This window comes from Petaurus breviceps, unplaced genomic scaffold, assembly GCF_028583685.1.
Source record: "Petaurus breviceps papuanus isolate PSGF00001 unplaced genomic scaffold, PetGlider_PUasm1.0 90145, whole genome shotgun sequence".
Lineage (NCBI taxonomy): Eukaryota > Metazoa > Chordata > Mammalia > Diprotodontia > Petauridae > Petaurus > Petaurus breviceps.
Window position 1 is genome coordinate 257,409 of NW_027187185.1, and position 21,643 is coordinate 279,051.

At 37.6% G+C, this 21,643-nt stretch overlaps 1 pseudogene; it reads right to left on the minus strand.

Moving 5' to 3' along the window:
- Positions 1-3,963: 3,963 nt before the first annotated feature.
- Positions 3,964-15,893, minus strand: LOC138176728 (caveolae-associated protein 3 pseudogene; annotated as a pseudogene).
- Positions 15,894-21,643: the final 5,750 nt, after the last annotated feature.

Here is a 21,643-nt window from a genome sequence, read left to right on the forward strand (position 1 = left end):
ATATTTCTGGATAAGAGCAAGAGACATGAATGAGACGATAGTACAGTTTGGTGGAATTTTGATTGGTTGGTCTCCTGGATGAAGAGTAGTGAGTAGAGTTTAGAATGGATTATCATAGGACTTTATCTTTGGCTCTGTTCTGTTTGACATATTAATCAATTATGTCAATAATAAGAGGAAATGTGGTACAAGTATATAAGTATGTATGTCTACATAACCATATGCATGCCAAATAATGAGCGTTTACTAATGATTTACTATTTATTGAGCACTGTGCAAATCACTGGTGATAAAAGAAAGGTAAAAATCAGTTCAACTTTCAAGGAGATCATAGTCTGATATGAGAGAAGACGTGAATTTCTAAGAGCAAACAAGTAGTATACAGGATAAATTTGATCTGGGAAGGCTTTTTGTGGAAAATGGGATTTTAATTGGGAATTGAAGGGGTAGAGAGAAGTCAAAAGACTGAGATGATGAAGGAGAGCCAATAAATATTAATGAATTAATAAAATGTAATGTCTTATGATATAGCAAGTAGTCCAGTGTCACTGGATTACATTGTACATGGAGGGGGGCAAGCTGTAAGATGACTGAAAAGGTAGGATGGGATGTTTATGAAAAGATTTAAAAGTCATAAGATTTTATATGTGATCCTGAATGTAATAGAAAACCACTGGCGTTTACTGAATAGGGATGAGGGGTCATGATCTGGTAAGTCCTGCCCTTTAGGTAGATCATTTTGACAGATGATTGAGGGATGAGCTAGAGTGGAGAGAGATTTGAGGCGGGGAGACTTAAAAAGGGGATATTTCAATAGTTTAGATGTAAAATGATAAGAGCCTACACCAGGATGGTGACAGTGTCAGAGCAGAGCAGGGGATGTACACAAGCTATGAAGTACAATCAACAATATTTGGTAGTAGATTGGATATGGGGACTTAGAGAGTGTGTAAGGTGCTGAGGATACCCCCTTGATTGTGAACCTCAATTACCAGGAGGATGGTGTTGTACTTGACAGTAACAGGAGGGGTAGTAGAGCCAAGATGTAAAAGTTTCTGCTGAAGCCCTGCCAACCCAAACATCTAAACTTTAAAAAAATGTTTCATATCAAATTCCAAGTGGGATACCACATCCCCCCCCCAAAAAAAAAAAAAAGTCACAGTGACTTACTTTTCCAGCCCAGGACAGTTTAAGAAGACAAAAAAGAGGTCTGGTGATTTTTGAGATTAAGACTAGATGGGAGCATAATATGGGTAAAGCAATAGTTGGTTGTTGGGCTTGGTGGCAGCACAAACCCCACCTGGCTAGTGAGCAGAAGTGTAGACGAAGAGAACAGGTACCAGAACTAACCTGTATCACACTTGGAAGCACCAAAATCCTATAGATGACCAGATCTAGCCACAGAAGCTAAAGTTAGCTATCCCTCACAGAGGTGATTAGAGCCCAATTTTAACACAAATGTCCAAAGTCATGAAATAGACCAGAAAGTTGAGCAAACAATGAAAAAGACCCTGACCATAAAAATCTTCTACAAGGGAACTCAAGACCCAAACTCAGAAGGAGACCATGACTTTAAAATATCTGTAAAAAACCTCAAAGAAAAACACAGATTAGAAACAATCTGTATTATACTGAAAAAGGATTCCCGAAAGTTTAAGAAAGATTTTAAAAATACCAAAAATGATGGAAAAAAAAACCATGAGAGTGGGAGAGAAAAAGTTGTGGGAAATGAGAGAAATGCAAGAAAAGTATGAAAAAAAACAATTAATAGCTTGATCAAAGAGGGATGAAACCTTACTGAACAAAATAACCCCTTAAAAGTTGGAATTTGTAAAGTAGAAGATAATGACTTCATGAGACATCAAAAAACAATAAAACATAGTCAAAAAACTAAAAAAAAATGGAGAAAATGTGAAATATTTTATCAGAAAAACAACAGACAGATTGAAGAGAGACAATTTAAGAATTATTGTACTACCTGAAAGCCATGATTTTTTTTAAAAGAGCCTGGACTTATTTCAATAAATTATAAAGTAAAGTTGCCCATATATCATAGAACCAGAGAGCAATGTGGAAGGTGAAAGTATCTGTTGATCAGCTTGTGAAAGAAATCTCAAAAATGAAAATTCTCAGGAAGATTATAGTCATATCCTAGAGCTCCCTGATCAAAGAGAAAATTCTACACAGTGCCAGAATACCATGTACCCATGGCCAGATTCACTCAAGACTTAGCAGCTACCACTAGAAAAAAGTGGAGGACTTGAAATATGATAGTCTGGGAGCAAAGCAGTTAGGATTAGAACCAAGAATATCCTAGCAAATAAAACAGTATAATCATAAGGGGAAAAATGAATATTAATGAAATAGTAGACTTTCCCACTGAGCCACAGTGTTGATGACATTCTTGGAAAGGAATACATCCTCGTCTTCTGAATCAACACATATCTGACAGCAGAACTGAGAAGAGGACTCTTGTGGTGGCAGAGTTAAGAAAACTTGTGATATCCAGGCACTCTGTCTGCTCTGTTGATGTTTGTTTGTGATACTTTGTACAGAAGCCCTGGGACCTTACTGGAATCCCTGAAAGAGGATTTTCTGGTTGTATGTGTACAGAAGTCCTGGAGGAAAGTTTTGGAGGTCCTGGGACTTTACTGATGATTTGTGCTGACCTCATGGACCTTGTTTGTGGGTCTGTGTTGATTTCTATGTTGATGATTTGCACTGAATTCTTAGACCTTGTTGGTGGATCTGAGATAGTGAGTTGATGATGGTGCCAGCAACGTGTATGAATATTATTGTGGCTCTGTTAAGCTTTGTCTTCTCAGAAACAGGAACTGTGAAGGACTTGAGGTAGACTGGACACTGTGAGCTTGAATATGGAAAAGGAACTGGACAAAGAACTGGACAAGGAACTGGGAGCTGCCTGTCTTTGAACCCAGGTAAGAGTTGGAGCTGGGACTGTAGAAGAGGAAACATGGAAGCTGAGAGCCAGCCTCGAGTCAAGCTGAAAGAAGACTTTACTTGGTTGCTGTGTACTGACTGAGAAGATTTTGATTTACTGTGATCCAGGGGTGGAGAACTTTGACTTTTGTAATTTGTGATTGAATTAAGGATTTTGTGATTGACTAAATGAATGTACTTTGTTTTAAAACTATGGGGCCATTTGGTGAAAACTATATGACCATTTTAGTGATAAGTTGTTGAGATGTGACATGGTGAATGCTGTATTTTGATTTTCTATGAATATTTTGCTCTGGTTTGTTATTGAGAGCTTGGGAGCATGAGAGATCACTATACTATATAATCAGAACCTTGAAAGCTGTTCACAGCAGGAGTCTTCTGGAAAGCTGCTCCTGTTTGGCTTTACATTAATTCACATCCATATTCTCTATGTAAACTCCTTTTAACTGCTGTAATAATAATAATAAAGTTCTTGGGAGTTTCATGTATTATCTTCCTAAATAGGAATATAAAAGGTTTAAATATATAGAGAGACAAAGCTTATTCTTTCATGTTTATTGTTTTCTGTTTTTGTTGAGATGTGTTTAAATGCCAATTTTTTTTATTCAACTCTTTTGTTTCTATCAGGAATGCTTGAAAGTCATCTATTTCAATAAATATCCATTTTTCTCCCCAAGGATTGTACTCAGTTGTGCTGAGGTTATTCTTGGTTGTAATTCTACCTTGCTTGCCTTCCAAAATAGTATATTCTAAGCCCTCTGCTACTTTAAAGTAGAAGTCACTAAATCTTGTGTTTTCCTGACTGGGGTTCCAGACTATTTGAATTGTTTCTTTTTGGCTACTAAAATTGTTTTCTCTGTAACTCAGAAGCTTTGGAATTGGCCTATATTTCTAGGAGTTTTCATTTGGAGATGATTTTCATTCTGGAGATGATAAGTGAATTATTTCAATATTTATTTTACCCTTTAGATCTAAGATATGGGAGCAGTTTTCCTTGATAATTTCTTGACCTATTCTGCTTTTTTTTGTTGTTAGTGAAATAAGTTTATTAATCTTGAGCACACTTGGGAGGGTGACAGTGTTGGTCTCAGGTTTAAAATGGGGTGGACTGGAGGGTTTGGGAGTGGAGGTTTCAGTTTGGGAGCAAGAGAGGGAGTGGATGAGTTATAAAGGTAGGGTTCTTTCTTTGCTTAGGTAAAGGTGATCTATGGGTAATTGGGCTCTGTTGCTTAGCAACTGATGGTGCCATTAAAGATAAAGGCACAGAGAAGTAGGCAGGCAGGATGGAGCACTAGGCAGTACCCTCCTCCTGAAGCATCAGTTTCCCGGGCCTCGGGGCTCTTGGGCTCTTCCACGGGGCTCCTCTGTGGCTCTAGCTCCAACCCTGGTTCTGCTTCAACCACTACCCCTGCCTCAGGCTGATTTTGAACACCCTGGCTAGGGCCCAATCGAGGAGGCTTGGTAGGAGTGGGTGGACGTGTGGCAGGGCCCTTGCTCTTTCGGGTGGACAGTGCCCTGCGAAGACTCTGCACCTTCTCAAGGCCAGTACACCGAAGCCACTTGGCCCGGGATTCCACTGGATCCTGGTCTGAGCTCTCCCTTTCTTCCAGCTCTTCTGGAGCCCCTGGTCCTAGTTCCTTCTCTTCTAGCTCTGTGGATTCTGACTCCTTCTGAAAAGCTCTGGCTGGGATTTCTGCCTCCTCCTTGAAGAGCTGCACGTGCAGCTGGCCGCGGCGACCAGCAGCTCGTGGCTGGCCTGGAGCTGCTGCATCTGGAGAGCGCGGTGGACAGCACGTTCGTGGGAGGTCTCAGCGTGCGTGCTGATGCGCTTGGCCTTGTTCAGCAGGTGGGCCAGCGTGCTGCTGGTGTCCCTGTGACTGCGGCTGAGCGCGCCCAGGCTGCTCTGAATGCGGCGCCCTGTGCCAGTGAGGCCGCTCTGGCGCTTCAGCACAGCCTCGAGCATGGTGGATAGCTTCTCCAGTAGCCTCACCACTGTCACCGCGTGCACCTGGCTCACTCCAAGGCTTCAGCCACTGGCATACCCTCCCCCACGGCCCTTCAAGATACCCGCACCGCAGCTCGCTACGATCTGGCCCCGATCTGGCCCTGTCCTGTTTCTGCTCTGCCCAGCGATCACCCTATTCTGCTTTTTAAGGTTTTCTTATATTCAGTAAATTTCTGTGCCTTTTTTTGCCATTAGAACAATTCTATTTTTAAAGTGTTATTTACTAGAATGCTTTTTGTGTATCTTTACCAAACTGTTAATTCTCTTTTCATAATTTTCTTGTATCACTCTCATTTCTTTCCCCAACTTTTCCTCTACCACTCATCAATTTCATTAACTTTTCTAGCAGTTCTTGTTGGACTTAGGTTCAATTAGTATTTTTCTTTGAGGCTTTGTTTATAGCTTTTTTTTTTTAAACATTGTTTTCTTTTTCTGAGTTTATGTTTTAGTCTTCCCTCACCGTGGTGGCTTTTTATTCTTAAAATTTGTTGTTGCTGTTGTTGTTGTTTGTTGCTCATTTTTCTATTCTATTTCTAGACAGCAAACTTTATGTTAAATTTCAGTTCTGCTCACCTTAAGGTAGGGATGCTCTGTCTCAAGCTTCAGGGGTTTTCTTGCTACAGTTCTCAGAGGTAGTTCCATGCATCTGCAAGTTTTGGTTCTCTCAAGGAGATGTGATCCTAGGAGAAGTATGGTCACTGCTCCCCTCGCATGCACTCTGGACTTTTCCCAGGAAGGATCCTTGGTCCCTTGCAACCACAAGTGCTATATCTCTCTTTGTGTTGAAACTGTGACCAGGGCCCATGTTCCCTTGTGATTAATAGAACCAGCATCCCTTATAAATGTAGTATTTAGTCTGAAAGGACATGCTGCAATGGCAAGCAAAGAAGTACTTAGCACCTTGTTTTAGCTATTTGAGTTCAAGTTTCTTTTGATCCTTCCCTACGATGATATCAAGCCTTTGTTAAGAAACAGAACTTCTGAGACCCACAGTGGGGGTTGGGGGGGGGAGACTTGCCAAAGACAGGAACATAAAGGATGTGAGAGGTGGGCAGAACAGGTTGGAGCTAATGACCATATATAAGGAGAAAACCAAGCTCGGAAAGATCAGAATTGAGAAGGGAACACTTGTGGTGGTGGCAGCACTCTGTTTGTCTCTTCTGTCTTCTGATTTTTGTTTGTAATACTTTTTATAGAAGCCCTGGGACCTTACTGGAAGCCCTGAAAGAGGATTTTCTTCTTTTCTGTTTACAAAAGTTCTGAAGAGGGTTTCAGAGGTCCTGGGATTATACTGATGATTTGTGTTGACCTTGTTTGTGATGCTATTTAGTGAATTAGATTCTGAGAATACCAGCAAAGGGGAAATAGCTATTTGCTATTTAGTGTAAAGGTCAATGACCTTTGATTGATGATCTTGTTTGTGGGTCTGTGTTGAGTTATCAGACCTTGTTTGTGGGTCTGTAGTGGTTTTACAGGCAGATAGTGAATTGATGATGGTGCCAGCAGTGTGCATGAATGTTGTTTGGGCTCTGTTAAGCTTTGTCTTTCCAGAAACAGAAACTGTGAAGGACTTGAGGTAGACTGGACACTGTGAGCTTCAATATGGAACTGGACAGGGAGCTGGAAGAGGAGCTGAGAGCGGCTTACCTGTGAATCCAGGTGACAATTGGGTAAATTCAGGCAGGAGCTGGACCCATGGAAAAGGAACCATGGAATCTAGGAGCTAGCCTTGTGTCAAGAGAAAAAGACCTCTCCTTGGGTACTTACTGCTGACTGAAAAGATCATGATTTACTGTGATCTATAGGTGTCAGAACTTTGTACTTTGTACCTTGTACCTCTTAAAAATTATTGATTTTAAGGATGATTGGAAACTAATCTCCAATCAAGAAGAAAAAAGGCTTTTTGACTGAGTGCAATGGCATTTAATTTGAATTTGAAAATCTCTGTGTTAGCAAAGGTAGCAGGTACTTAGCACTTAGTAACTGATCAAGCCTCTGTTGGTAAAACAGAAGGTATGAACTCCTGTCTCCTGTTACTGATGTAACTGGAAGGGATTGGCTGAAACAGGAAGCTAATGGCATGTGTATATGAGGAAAAGCCCCAGGAAAGGGCAGTCAGAATTTCTTGGGATTGCATCTGGAGGCAGAGCAGCTACAAAAGAGAAATGAGAAGGGAGAACTGAGTCAGAATTTCCTGAGAACTTGTGGTGGTGAAGCTTCTTCTGTACAGGAGGCCAGAAGGCTGAAGAAGAGCCCAGGAACCCAGGAGTCCCCGTCCCGTCCCCCCCCTCTCCCCGCCCCACTGGATAAGGTGATTCTGATTTTTTGAACGAGCTGCAGAAGACTGAGGAAGCATGACCAGTATGCTAAGACTTTGTCTGTTGTGGCTTGGTTGAGCCTTAAATTGTAAGGAGCAGAAATTGTGAGGTATTTGAGATGGAATGGTCACTGTGAACTCCAATACAGAGCAGGAACTGCCAGGAGAACTGGACAAGGACCTGGGAGCTGTCTGCCTTTGAATCCAGGTGACTGGTGGATTCAGGTAGGAGCTGGGACTATGGAAGAGGACCCACACCGAGTCAAGCTGAAAGAAGACTTTACTTGGATACTGTATAGTGACTGAGGAATTGTAAATTTACTAGTGATCTAGGGGTGGAGGGTCTCCTTGTTTTCTAAGATTGTACTTGATTAATGGTACTTAGAAATTGATTGCTGAATAAGTGACTGACTGAGTTAACTTAGTGTGCCCCATGAGTGGAAGACTTTGACTATTGTACTTTGAGATGATTGTTTTTGTTCAAAACTTTGTGACCACTATGGTGGAAACTATGTGGCCATTTTAGTGATGAGCTGTTGTGAATACTATATTGTGATTTTCTGTGATAAGTTGTAATATTGTGAATGCTGTACCTTGATTCTATGTGAATGTTTGGCTTTGATTTGTTATAGAATAGAGTGTTCACTATAGTGTGTAATCAGAATCTTAAAAGCTGTTCACAGTAGCATTCTTCTGGAAAGCTGCTCATGCATGGCATTACACTGAGAGATCAAGACAATGTGACCTAGGGGTGGAGAACTTTGACTTTTGTACTTTGTGTCCCTTAAGGAGGCTTTCTCCTTAAGGATGATTGAGTTAAGGACTTACTGAATGATATATATTTTTTTAAATCTATGTGGCCATAGATTTCACTTTGGTGAAAACTATGTGGTCACTTTAGTGATAAGTTGCTGTGTTATAAAATTGTGAATGCTGTACTTTGGTTTCTGTGAATGTTTTACTTTAGTTTATTGCTGAATAAATAGAGAGTTCACTATACTGTGTGATTAGAATCTTAAAGCTGTTCACAGCAGGATTCCTCTGGAAAGCTGCTTGTGCTTGATTTTACACATGCAGAAACTCAGAGTGAGAGCATTTATTGTTGAACCCTGAACCACATTCTAATTACTAGTTATTCTTTTCCGCTACGCATCAATGTCAACATTGGGGAGCAATGATAAGGACCCCAGTTAGCATCTGTCTCCTATAGAATGTCTGAATTTCAAGTATTTGAATTCCATGTAATTTCTATTTGAGGAAAAGAGTGCCATTGGGAACATGAGACATGAATGACAACAGTGTGACTATTACTACTAAGTCTAAGTCCTAAGCATGGGGTTCACCATGAATAGGTTTTTTTTTTAAATTTTCTCCTTAAAGAGGCTTATGATTAGTCTATAAAACTTTAGTATCTTTTTTCTGACTGCTGAATCACATTTTCTTACAATTTATTTTATTATAGTTATATTTCTCATGTGAACTGAATGGAAAGATGACCAATTATCCCATGAAAGGATTTTTCTGGATGCCTTTGAATATGTGACAGAACTGACTCTGCAAACTTCTCTTTTCTCCTTGAGGCCATTGTTCTGTCTAGCTGCGTCTTCTTCATGACTACTGATTTCATTTAAAGCAAGACTGTCAATATTAATATGGTTCAGTTGTTCTTGTAGTGTATCAAATTATTTATCATTACACAAAGATCTTACTTTTGACATCCCCAAACTGTAACCTTTAGCACCAGCATGCCCCTTTTTTAAGTCACAGAACATAGTATAGAAGTGTTTATAATATATAATTTTGCTAACTGACATGCAATCCTATTGTGTAAAATATATTAATTTGCTTCTTTATTTTATTTCTTGATTAAATCAGGTTTTAATTTTTAGGCACGCAATGACTTGAAGAATAGTGTTAAGAAATAGAGAGGGAGGGAGGGAAATAGGGAAGTTAAGGGAGAAAGAGGCAGAGGGAGAAAGAGAGGGAAAGGAAGAGAGAAATCATCTTTAGACATAGGAGACGATGTCAAAGACACAGAGCACTCTAGCACAGGGAGAAGCTGTGTACCAGGGCAAGAAGTGGTCCAAGATCCAACATAAATAGGCCTAAACTTGTGTAGGATACAGGAATAGGTGTCACTGGTAGCTCTTTTAATCATTACCCACCTCTGGGTAATGAATCAAGGGTTGAGTGAGAAGGGAACTGTGCCTAAAGGTGTTGTTCCAAGGTGAGCAATGGTGGTGGACTCTAGACTGTGTGTGGGTTTTAGGCTGTTATTATAGAGTTGATTTCTTTTTACAGTGTGCATTCCCTCACAAGTCAATTCTACTGATAGAATTTGGTGAATTCTGCATTTGTTGTTTCCTTGAATGCTTAGGTACTTGATATTTTCTATATTACTGATTCGTGTGTGTGTGTGTGTGTGTGTGTGTTTGTGGAGGGGGCGGGGTGGACTTTAATGTGGAAAAAAAACCTGAGTATTCATAATTTGAACGTTACTTCCTAGTTTTGAAATGTCCACTTTTTTCCTTTCATATTTAAGGAGATTTAGACTACTTGTCTTACTGTAACTATATGCATATATTACATTACATATTATTATTATTATTATTGCTTTTTTGGAGGGCAGTTGGGATTAAGTGACTTGCCCAGGGTCACACAGCTACTTTTTGTGTTAAGTGTCTGTGGCCGGATTTGAACTCAGATCCTCCTGACTCCAGGGCCAGTGTGCTATTCACTGTACCACCTACCTGCCCCTACATTACATATTATTATAGATATTATATAATATCTATTTTATATATAAATACTCTTGAATTTAAAGTTTGCTAGGATCTAGAAGCCATAGTTAGTTGACTTTCTTTGTTACTTCTACTACTGAATCTACTTCTTTTCTTAGGGTATTTGCAGCTCCATGTGTGTTACTCTTTCATTGGTGGGAATCCATAATGGGGCAGATTTCCAGTGCTCTATAGAATAAGAACAGAGAAGAAATTTGCCTGATTCTCTAAAGGGAGCACCTATGGCACAGATGACTCCTAGAACATTTTGAGGTGACCTGAGTAGAAAGGGACACTTGATATTTGTGTCCAGACACCAGTCGGATAGCCTTATGCACTAAGTGAATCCTGGAAGTTTCTACCAGGAAAGTTTTGTCATTTAAGAGAAGGGGTAATTCTTAGCCAACCCCAGGTCATATATCTCTATGGAGAGACCTTCATGTCATTTGGAAAGCATTGATCAATATGGACCAGGTTTCTATATTAGTTGGCTTTTTGATTTCTCTTCCTTGTAGAATAAAGGAGACTTTTTTATGGTAACTCCTAATGCTAAGTAATTAGAAATATTTTATAAACTTTCTGAAGTTTTACTTGATTTGAATAATACCATGTAACTTTGATGCTTTTTTAAACTCTTTGCTGAAAGACACTGGGATAGTAAGCAAAAGACATTGCTTATGGCTAGCCAACTATAACAGACATTGTTTTGAATTGGGAACAAGGACTATATTCAAAAAGCACCCCTGCCTCTTTGCTGGGGATGTTGTATATTTCAAATGTGGGTGGTTGTATCAAGGCTTTGGTGCATGCCCAGATTACGTAAGATCAAGGCACACCCATAGGGATCAATAAAAGAACTTTTTTCTTGGAGAAGACATTCTGTTTTGGTCTCCCATGTGAGTAAAGACTTATTATTTTTATTTGCTATATAAACTGAACTTGTACTATCTATAAATATACCTGAAGGAGGCATAAACAGGTTGTATCAAGGATCAAAGATCTCAGTCACAAATGGGCATAATGCAGTACTGTTGGTGAGCAAAAGCCACCTTCCCTCCTCCTTAGATCTTGTGACTCCAACATACAGATTTGGAATTTTGATCTTGCTTTGTTTATCCTTTTCATTTTTAGGAGCAGGGAGTTAAATGCTGGCTCTAAGTGCTGGGAACTAAGGCAATGAGAATTTTGAATCTCATGTTCCAGGCTTAATACTGCAACCAGCCCAGCAGAAAAGTACTGAGAATCCACAAGGCCAGGAGACATTTCCATGCAGGGGGGTGTAGACTTAGCAGATGATATTAGGGAAAATGTTTATATATTTCTTATTTCTATATATTTGACATAAATATTCACTGTAAAAATTAATCTGACAGGTAAATGGTTAGGTGGAACTGGATTTCTTGGACCTCTAAAATTGAAGGAATATAATTGATGGAGTGGAGGTAGAGCCATGGCGAATACACTTCCCCAGGCACCTGAAGTCTATTGGAGAACATTGGAGATGGGATGCAGTGTATTGAGAAAGGAGAAAGCTTAGAAGCAATGAGTAGCTCGGTAGCTCAAACACCATGGGTAGAACAGGATAACATTTCTAATTTCCAACTCAGTCTGGAATCTTCAAAGGAATCAATGTTATAGGAATTCTAAACCATACTTTTCAGCTGGCTAAAAGTAGCTAAGTCCAGCAGCAGTCTATTGGAATTCCCAATAGATCAAGCCCACAGACATGTTTCTTGTACCCAAACTGAGATAAGGAACTTGCAAAGCTCAAACTGGATCAGGGACAGTTGGTGGTCAGAGATTCAAATTTTTCCTTAATCAGACCACACTGAGAGCACCAAAAGTTTACAGTTTCCCAGTCTGAGCTGCACCTGAGGTAATGTAATTTACACAATAGTCCAGAAAGCAATATCACAACCAGACATTCCCTCTAAAAGTACCCATTTCCTGGCCCTAGCACAAATGGAGGCAACATGGCCAAAAAAAAAAAAAAGACAGTAACTTTACTGAATTCTCCCCCCAAACCTATCCAAACACTTTAAATAATGCCATAAAACGATTCCTGGAACAGCAGAACACACAAAAGGATGGGGTAAAATGATTTTTCCAGCCAAATACAGTATAGAAGGTCATTAGGAAATGTCTGTCACTCTTTGGTGAGAGTGGAGTGCAGTCCAGCACAAGTCCAGCAAGTCCAGTATAGATAGCGCCAGAACAGACCCAGCTCCAGTAAGCTCCAGTAAACCAGGAGCAGGCCTTGAGAGCCTGTGTGTGTGTGTGTGTGTGTGTGTGTGTGTGTTACAAGCCAGAGAAAGAAAGAATTCAAATATTGAGGGGTAATAGTACATATTACAAAATATTTAAAGCTACCATAAATAAGAACAAAGAGATTGGAATAAGATGCTCTAGGAGGCAAAATAATAGAATTAACAAACAAAAATAACTTACTCAGAAAAACTCAGTAGTTTTTCTGTAGTTCTGTAGTTCTCAGTACAGGGCGAGAAATGGGCCTTTAATTAAACACATTTTTTGAAGCATATCTGATGAAAAAGCAAAGCTTAACAGAAACTTTAGAGAGAAAATCACAGGAATAAAAAGTATAAAAAGGTAAAACTGGCAAAAAATCACAATAGCATAAAGGATAAATTATTTTCATAATAATATGAAATGTTACATGTTTCATCTCTGAACTCTATCATTATCAGGGGTCATAGAAGGAGTTCAATTAGAAAGAGGACCTAGTAATCACACTGTTATGTCTTGATCTTTACAAAAGAAGAGAAAATTATTAGATGGAAATATGCAGGGGGACACAGAAGGAAGGGAGAGAAAGGTTAGGGGAAATTATTTCACATAATTGGATTGTGCAAGTAGAAGTCTATATTAACAAGGTGGAAATGATGGGAGGAGTGGGTAACATGATGGACACTCATCTGAATCAATTAAAGAGGAAAGAATATAAACACAGCTGAATTAAGAAATATATTTCATTCCATAGGAGGGAAGGAAGAAAAGGTAGAATGGGGAAATGGGAGGGGTAGGTTAAGAAAAGAATTAATCTTAAGCTAAATAAAACAACAAAAAAAGAATATGCCTACATATTTATGGAATTTATGCATTGGCAAAAAAAAAAGGAAATTGAGAGAGTACCTATCTCTTGGGGAATAACTAAACAAGTTACGGTATATAAATGTGATAGAATGCTATTGTTCTGTTAGAAAGGATGAAGATGATGGTTTCAGAGAAATGTGGGAAGACTTTTATGAACAGATACAAAGTGAAGTGAACAGAACCAGGAGAAAAATTTATATGATGACAACAATATTTTATTAAAAAGGCATACAACTTTCAAAAACTTAAGAACTTTGACCAGTATTATGACCAACCATAATGCCAGAAGACTCATGATCATACATTCCACTCACCTTCTGAGAGAAAGGGGAAGAACTCAGAGTACAGAATGGGACTTTTTTTTTTCATTTTGCTTTGCTTGACTATACATGTTTGTAACAGGGAGAAAAAGAAGTATTAGGAAACAGTAGAACACAAGCAAGGAAATCAACATAAAATTTACCCTAATTGTGTAAGGTAAACATAATGCTGACAGTTCACATTCAAATATATTTAACAGTACATCCAAGCATAGAAATAACGTATGGATAAATGAGAAATAATACTGTGATTTCAGGCTTCACTGAACTAGAGTATAGAAATTCTGAAACAAACAAGTTAAATGCTTGCCAAATAAATGACTGTGGAGGAATTGTTTTTCATTCACTGCTCTTTGTAGTAAACAACATGGGGTTGTCTTTCCTATATGATATAAACCAGTATATTTTACTTTCCTGTTTCATTGTTCCAATCTCCCTGGCAGCCTAAAAGAGGGGAGACAGTTTATGAAGCTCCAGGCAAATATGTTCTAATTTGCTAGAAAAAGTACTTAGATATTGAAGGTACTGATGGTTTCTAAGTTCCTGATCTCAGGAAAGTGGCATGAAAGGAAAAATAATGAAAGAAAAATTCATAGGTCAGCCCTATAAATGCTTATTTCAACTATTTCTCTGGTGCATGGCTGGCCAATTTCCTGATTTAAAATCTATTGCTACTGGCCAATTACAATTTTCTGAAACTTTATGAGAATTGAGGAATTGACAAATAAGATAGAAGTGATTAAAGATGAAAGAAGTAGTTTAAAACATTATACAAGAGCAAATTCATATATGGGTGTAGGCTCCTAAATTGTCTTCATGCCTAAATTTATCCCATTTCTAATTCCTACTTTTTTGTACTACTGCCAAGTAACCTTTCTGTTTCACTGCTGTATGGTTATCCCTCTCCTCAGAAACCTTCAGCAGCTGAATTTGGGATGACACATGTGAAGACCCTGTTACATGGAAAGCTGAAGCAAGTGAATCTCTTGAGCTTAGAAGTTCAGAGTTAGGGGGCAGCTAGGTGGCGCGGTGAATAGAGCACTAGCCCTGGAGTCAGGAGGACCTGAATTCAAATTCAGCCACAGACACTTGACACACTTACTAGCTGTGTGACCTTGGGCAAGTTACTTAATCCCAATTGCCTTACTTTCCCCCCTCCAAAAAAAAAAAAAAGGTTCAGAGCTACATTAGATATAAAAGTTGATCATGAGGGTCCACTAAGTCCAGTAGCGATATGATGAGTCCTGGGGACGGTGTCACTGTGCTACCTAAGCAGGAAAATCAAAACAAAAGAGAACTCAGTTTGGAAACTGAGCAGGTCCAAACTTCCAAGGCCTTAAGAAGTGGAATATGGCCTCTCAATCACCACTATCTTTAAGTCCAAACCTACTGGGTGGGACCATGCTACTGCTATACTGCTTAAGACCCAGTTTTAAAAACAAAATTAACAAAAGCAGAAATCCTCCATTGAATTCCCATTATCTACCCAATTAAAGTATCGATTCCTGACTGTGCCACTGAAAGCTCTCCACGATCAGTCTATGTTCTCTTTTTCCCTGTGTATACACTATTTTAGCTAAATTAATTGTTCTCTTTTTCTCATTGTTAATGCTTCCTCTTGATCTCCATGCCACTGCATTCAGTGTCATTTCCTATGTGTGGAATGGTCTTCTGTCTTCTGAAATTTCTAGTTCATATGGCAGAACAATAGCTGGTAATTCTGGTGACTAAAGTCAATGCATTCAAATGCAGTAGGAAGTGATAGAAAAATCTACTCCAGTCAATTGGTGATGTCCATTCCACTAGATCCTTCAGTAACTCCCTTTATTCCAAGCCCCTGGGAGGAGATGGAAACATCAAGTATATGTGAGGTGCAGTGGTGGAGAAAGTGAAACCATGGGAAAGAAGTAAAATGGCAACAAGACCCTTGGGAGTTATGGTTGGGGAGGTATTCAAGGCAGTCTGTATAATGTTCAGGGGACCATGGTGTGGAGCTAGAAAACAATGAGGTAATTACAATAGTCAGAGGACCATCATGGGGAGGAATCAAAACTCCAGAAGTCAGCACTCCAGAGAAAATCAATGGTAGCCTACTTTGCTATGGCTTTCATTGATACATTTCCCTTGCACCCTCCACAAAGCCTTCCCTTATTCACTTCAATAAAAGTGATCTCTTGAATTTCTTATACTCTTTTCCATATACCTCTTCTTTGTACTTATCACAAAGCTATATATTTATTTGTTCTTCTACCCATTATATGTTGAAACTGGGGGTCATTTTGTTTCTCATCTTTGAAGCTTCAACTCCTATTACTGTGGATGAATAGAGGAGTTATAAATGAATGTTTACTTAATTGAATCATGTGACTGACCACACGATAGTTAATGTAATTGTCCATGCCGTTGATTGAAGATTGAGATTTCACAAAATCATTGAAGGAAGCCCTCAATGTCTTCATAGGAAGATGCAAGAATTCAAGTCACTATGCTATTGAAGGAGTAGAATTGTTTATTCCCCCTTTACATCTGTGTAGGGTTTATTGTTATAAACTCCAGAGCCAGAAGTAAAGACTCAGACTGATTAATGCTATGTTTTATCTATTTCCTAATTTGGTTCCAATAAGCTACATATTAAATTAAAAATATAATTGCATGTGTGTTTGATGCACTGCTTAGCAGATTTTTTAATTAGTTAATTTCTCAAGTCATCTGTGTGATCTGAATACAGATATTTGTTATACTTCAGATACACAAGTAGCTAGACCAAGTAGTCTCTATCTGGGCAGTTATGTGGCACAGTGTGCCCTAGAATTCAGGAATCCAGTCTAAAATATATTCTAACAGTGTGACCCTGGGTAAGTCACTTAACTGTTGGTCTCAGTGGCTCATCTGTAAAAAGATCTGGAGAAGAAAATGGCAAATCACTCCAATATACTTGTCAAGGAACCCCAAATAGGATTATGAAGAGTGAATCATGACTTAAAAAATGATTGAACAGCAAAATCTCATTCTAAGTCGATGTTTACATATAGGTCTCTATAGTATCTATATTTATGGCTTTATAAGGATAACTATTGAGGGTAGTTTTTCCAGTTCCCAGTGCCAGTTTTTCTAGGATAGTTAGGTCCATTCTTGTTAAGGTACTGTGTACCCAGTTCTCAGTTTCAGATTTGATGTTAAGTTGAAATTGAACATTCATAGGTCTTTGAACAGCCAACAAAAGGAAATTTATGGAGCCCTAACAGAGAGAGTATATGAAACAAGGATTAAAAAATTCTTTGCTTTTGTATTTATACCACCCTATTCCCATTTCCATATTTTATGTTTTGGGGATTTTTTGTTTTTTTCGTTGATCAGAAAGAGACTGGGAATGGTAGAGACCTAGGTTTAAGTTATGATGTAGGTTGGGGGAGGTAGGAAGAAACACAGGTAGATATTGGTCCAATCACAATCCATAGTGTTTTCTATTATTTAACAGTGTTTCTGTCCAATAGGTAATCAGAATAATTTTCATGTCTTTTCCAGCACAGCAGTTACTGAACTACAGTTATAGCTGTGGTGAATGGGGTTCTGATTCACCTATGTCAGACCAGCCTTGACATTTGAATCAGGGAACTTTTCTTAGATCTTAGCATTTTCAAAATATCATATAGAGAAATTATTTTAATTCAGGCATTTTTACTTCTTTTCTATTTTCAGCCTGTCAAGTTCCCTCCCATTCCTTTTTCCACTTTAAACTGTTGTACACTGTGGCTGATACTCATAGATTTGTCCAGTATGAGTTTATTGATTCCAATAATGTATAATTGGGTCTTTTTCTATAACTACATTATGCCCAGTGAATGGTGGCCTTGATCTAGGTAATGAATGGCACTTATAAATTTATTATTAATTTTTTTATTTCTTTGGGTCTTTGAATGTTTTACATACACAGCTTAATAGCACTCATGAATCATGGTCTTCTTAGTTTATAATAATATAAATATGCTTTACCCTTTATACACAAATATATCTATTTATATCTATCTATCCATCTAATCATTAGGAGAAAAAATTTGGGAACCTTAATATAGTAAGTATTTAATGAGCTCTATTTGGCTTTTTAGGTTTAGAAGGGTGACTTTAGGCTGAGCTAAAGTGTCACTGCTATTCAAAGGAGCAATCATACCAACTAGGTCCACTTTACATTTCACTAGATGGAGAATTGGGCTGGGGTATCATGCTCAGGCTTTGAAAAACATTTCTTGCCTTCTATTCCTGATTCCTTAGCAAATCCTTATCTGAGGGGGTCTATTAGTTCTTTCTGGATTTGGAAATCCACTTTTGTCCTTAGATTCCTATGTCTTATGAAATAGTTTATTTCCATTTCCACTACCTGTACCTTTTTTATGGTTATTTGGCTAGTGCTTTAGTGTGTATGAAGGGTTAACTTGTCCCCTTCCCAATCCTAAGGCCGGCTGGAATTTTTCTTCCTAGTTACTGTCTCCCTAAAGAAAAATATGGAGAATGAAGTAACCAAAAGTAGATGAGGCCTGAGGAAAGTACCTGAGATGATTCTTCCATCACCTTTAAGCTATAGAATCTGCCTTAAAAATTTTTAGTCTCAAGAAGTTTCACAGGCCTGGCAAATGTTGATGAAACTTTTGTTGAATAATCAGAATAAAAGTGCTCTCTTGCAAAGCATGGTTTGGAAATATATTTTGGTATTTAAAAAAAGGACAAAGCAGTAGAAGATAGGAGAATATGGAGTGAAGTTTTATAATGAAAAAGATAAACCTCTTCTAGGAAGGAAAACACTGAGAAAGGGAACAAAGGTTTTACAATAAAATGACCAAGCAAAAGGTTGTAGTTAAGCATACTTTTCCCTCAACACCTTAAAACAGCTAGAAAGGGGCCAAATAAAGTAAAAGGGATATAGCAGCTAAAGGATGGGAAAGGAAGGAAATCCCCACAGGAAAATCATTACAGAGACTGAGGAAATGAGCAAGCAAAGAAAAGCTCCTAATACAATGAAGAAATAATGTCGGATAAAGGAATGCCAAGAGAAATCTCTAGGAGAAGAGAATAATTCTTCAATAACTACATCTAAAATCCCAGAAAAGAGAATTGACTTTTTCTGCATTGCTGAATGCTGGAAAAGAATGCTGAGAAGGGTTAGAAAGTATAAAAAACCATTAAAGTATTTGACAAAAATTGAAATTTAAGCTCAGTGAAAAATTTGAAAAGAAAATTGATGGTTTACAATGAAGATAAAAAAACTAGCAAAGAAATGGACACTGTGATAGAATAGAATTGAGTAATAAACTCAAAAATGAAATAATAAATATTAGATAAACAGTTTAAAATACAGGAAAGCTAGAAAAACACACCAAATTTCTAGAATTCTTGTAGAGGTGATCATAATTTAAGAATGAGAATAACATCAGCAATACAGTTTACACTTTCACACTGCTGTTATGATGTAAATTGTACTCCTGGTTCCATTCACTCTACATCAATATATACAAATGATAATTTCTTTAAGAAATACTATGCTACTACATTCATATACCATAATTTGGTCATGCATTATCCAACTGATGGTCTCCCGAGAATATATGATGGAGAATACTACTCTCCTCCTTACAGAGAGATGAACTAAATATGCAAAATGAGATGCTGAATTTTGTAAATGAACAATTTAGGAATTTGTTTTGCTTCACTATGCAAAATGTTTCATAGGGTTTGTTTTTGTAAGAAAGATTTTTTTTTAATTTTAGAGTGGTGGGGAGGTTGGAGAGACAAAAATGCTGGTTAATTGACAGAAACATAATTTAATTAAAATACATAACTTCATCTTCTTTAGACAGAAAATATTGAGCCCAGCATACCAAAGAGAGAACTGTGCGTATGTTGAGATAGATTCCCTAACACCAAACTCAATGGGAAGAACTCTCTCAGAGCAATGGGCACAATTGCCTTAGAGATAAGAATACAGCCTAAGACTGTGACTCACTGCTATCAAGAAGTTGTAGCAGAGAAAATTCCTTCAACCACTGCAGGTGGGCAACTTCTCTGCAATTTATATTTTTATAGTTAGAACTCCGATATGTCAAGTAGCTTTTTTAGGGTCACATAACTAGTATATATCAGTTCGAACTTGAACACAGTCCTTCGTGGCTTCAAGGTCAGGTTGTATATGTACTAAGCCACATACCAGTTTTAATGTATAATTTAGGAGAAGTAAAATTGAGGACAATAGATCTAGAAAGTATCTAAACAAAAACTCATACAACCTTAGTAAACATAAAGCCGACCACTCCAACTCATCTATAGAGATATAGATCCTTGGCCAAAAGGATGAAGATGACTAATCAGTATTCACAGACTACTTGCTAAATAGGTTAAATTACAGAAATACTTCCTAAATAAATTAAATTCCTAAACAAATTAAACTACTTCCTAGAGCAATAGTAAAGACTAATTGTAATTATCAGAAACAGGATCTATCAACTATTATTGATAGTACTTCTTAATGTGTGCTTCCTATGAAACGGCAAAGATTCAAGAACAGAGTCAAAAGGAACTTCCCAGAGAGACATTTATAAGAGTCCAGCCAATGTGTATGTATGTATATATGCATGCATGTATACACATGTGTGTATATATATATGTGGAAATTTCCAACTAATGGCCAAGTCTTGTAATATTATTTACAAAAGGAATGGACTCATGATAACAAAACAAGATCAGGTATTGCTATGACAATCTATAGAAAGCTTCTTCTTAAGGATCCCTGACTTATAGTTTGGTACTGATTTTCAAGGTTATGATAGAACCTGCGCACATATCACTACAGATTGTAGAAATTTAGCATGTACAGAATACCCAGATAGGTATGATGAAACAGGCAGAATTATATCATAAAGGTTCACTATTCTGTATAAACTAACACAAAACATATATCCCTGTGACACAAATAGGAACACCAATATTCCTTAAGAATTCAACTAATAAACAATTAGAATTGGAGAATCATCATGGACAGAAGTGTTATTCAAAATCACTTAGATATAACACTGATGTATAAAAATTTAAGAACTGTTTTAAATAAATGTCACCATAATAAGAATTCAAAACCTCCAAGCTACATGAAATTTTTAAAAATGGAAATTATGGAGACTTAGAAGAGAGAATCGAAACAGTTTGGGGACAGGGGCAAATGATATGTCATTCACATCATCCTGTCTATGCCTAGAATTGTCCCAAGAATTCTTTTAATGCATTTAAAAATATAAGCTTATATCACAAAAGACTTTATTTAATAGCCAAAATAAATTATTTTAACCACTTGCCCATGAATTTGCCTAACATAAAAGAACACTTGTAGGATAACAGCTAGTCCTAAAACCATTTCTATCTGATGTCCATTAAACACAAAGATGGAAAGACTAATGATGATGATGATGAGCCTAAAGCACAAAGCATGATAATATAACGTGATCATTTGCCTCCCATTTAAAAAGGGTGAAACCAATATCTAAATATCATACTTCAAAACATTATATGTATCTACATTTTTCACAAACTCTTTTAAAAGCTTTCTCTACCCACCGACTCCATTTCATTAGCAGTTGTTTACTCCTCAAGTCTTTAGAGTCTGGATTTTGAGCCCAATAATTGACAAAACTATCGTTTCCAATGTGATAAGTGTTCTTTTAATTGATAACTCCAATTATGTTTTCTGAGGACTATTCTTAAATTTTCTATGACTTTTGAAACTTGTTTTCTCTTATATCCTACTATATATATTCTCTTTCCCCAATGTTTCTGATTTTGTTCTCCGTCATCTGTCTTCGAACCTAATACCTCATCAATCTCCTTTGCTCAATAATTATTAATGTCTAATTTCCTATTCATCCCTCAACCCTTTCTCTTTATACAATTACTGTTGGTGATATCAGTAGTTCCCATTGGTTTAACTTTAAGTTCTATACAAATGATACTAAATCTGTATCACCATGCCTGTCCTATATTCCAAGTTACAGTTCTGTTTAAAAACCTCCTGTTGGACATCTTCACGCAGATGACTCATAAGCACCTCAAATGCAAAATATCCAAAGTGGAACTCACTCTCTCCCTGTAATGGTAAGGGAATTTGAAGATTTTT